Source organism: Pelodiscus sinensis, chromosome 12 (assembly GCF_052426305.1).
Source record: "Pelodiscus sinensis isolate ZL-2025 chromosome 12, ASM5242630v1, whole genome shotgun sequence".
Classification (NCBI taxonomy): Eukaryota; Metazoa; Chordata; order Testudines; family Trionychidae; genus Pelodiscus; species Pelodiscus sinensis.
Window position 1 is genome coordinate 4,136,242 of NC_143063.1, and position 2,000 is coordinate 4,138,241.

Sequence of the window (2,000 nt, forward strand, 5' to 3'; positions counted from 1 at the left end):
AGCAGCGCCGTGAGTAACGCTATTGGCAGGACTGGCCGATTCACTGGTGGTTTTGTGACTGGCAAAGGGTCAGGTAGAGGGAACCCCCCCCCCACACACACACACACCCACCATTTCTGGTGCAGAAACAATGGATTCCGAGAGGGGAAGTTTGACTCCAGCTCCCATTAATTCCATCCCTCGCCAAGTGCGCTGGTCGTCTTCAGCTGTTCTGGTGATAAATCTGCAGGGTTTGGCCTGGTGTCCCAGTTGCACCTTATCTACGGGAGGCCCAGGGTCACTTGCCCACCCGTGGATCCCTGTTTACTTACAGCATTGGCCCGGGACAGGCCGCTCAGGCTAGGGACGACTGAGCGATCCTGGTGCACAGGCCACGTTGCCTGGGGCGTGTGCCATTGCCGTGGGCAGAGCAGCGTTGCACAATTCTTCTCCCTTGGGTTGTTATTTCCCAATTACGCCCATTTCTAACTGGAGTGACGCAGCTGTCTGAGCATTTTCCATTGCAACAGAACCCGGACGCGGGAGTAGCCCCACAAAGCAGCCTGGCTCTGAGCCCAAGCAGCAAGGAGTTCCCAAGGCCCTGCACAGCTCGTGGTTGTGACGGACTTCATCCACAGCCCTGCTCTGCCTCATGGCTTGAGCCAATTTCCACAGGCGGGTCTTGCTCGACTCTCCAGGGGACGAGCCCTCTGCACACTGCTACTCACTCAGCCAGTGGAGACCTGGTGTAGGGCCCCGTAAGCGCGAGAGAGACACAGTGGAGGAGGGTGAATTGTGCATAGTTACAGAGCACTTCCACGGCAGAACCCTCAGCACGTCCGTGGCGAGCTCTCTTCCGAGACCACGGCTGGTGGCTGGGTAACTCGAGTTGCGTGCAGGCCACGTTTAAGGAAGCCAGGCATCAAACCCCTGGCACCAGGCAAGCGTCCCACACAGGGCTCTGCCACAGCACAGCCATCCTGACATCTCCGCTGCTCCTTAACCATCATCCAGTCTGCTCCTGGTCTGAGCCCTGGGCTCGCTCTCACTCCTGGGTCTGGGCTTTCTTCCATATCGCTCAGATCCTTGGATTAACCTGTCACAAGCCCTGTGCTTTGCTCTCGAGGGTACCGCTCGGGCCTCCGGCTGCCACACTTCCCTCCCCTGGGCAGTCTGCTCGCAGCACTGGGACAACAGAGTCAATTGGGCAGGGCAGGGCTTTAATAAGAGCTCAAGCAGAGCGCGCCCCCACGCATTGCCGGACGCCCCTCAGCACTGTCCGCCCCCGCGCATCGCTGGACGCACCCCAGGGCCGGGCGCCCACAGCGCATCATCGGACACACCCCAGGGCCGAGCGCCCACAGCGCATCGTCGGACGCACCCCAGGGCCAGGCACCCACAGCGCATTGCCGGGCGCTCCTCAGCACTGTCCGCCCCCGCTCATCGCCGGATGGGCCCCAGGGCCGGGGGCCCATAGCGCATCGCTGTAGGCACCTCAGCACCGCCCGTGCATCATGCCTGCACAGTGCTGGAAAGGTTTGGTTACCTACTGCCGGTTCCACTGCATTTGGCTCAGGCAGTGAAGCCCGTCGCCAGGTTTGGTTCTTGTCCCTCATACGTGCGGTCTCTCCCGCCTGCAAAGCTGCCTGCGCATCTCAGCCAAAGCCTCCAGGCAGGGCCTTGGCCACAGGCAGGGCAGAGCCCAGCTAAGGGGCCCAGTCCTACCGGAAGGGAACTGGCCCAGTCAAGAACAGGCTGTGAACAGAGATTCCTTTTAAAGCTTCTAGGATGGAACGAACCAGTGGAGTAAAGATGCCTCCTAAAATCTAACCTAGGTGCCTGCTCCAACTGGGCCAGGACATGGAAAGCGACGCTGTTCGGCAGCAGGGGCCGCGGGAGGAGACTGCAAGGTCGCTGTTAGGAAGCCGAGTCCTGCCCCCCACTCGTGGCCCAGCAGGAGAGAGGGCAGCGCAGGGCTTTGGTGCGGAAAGAGACTCAAACGTTTCACGTGATTTGCCAAA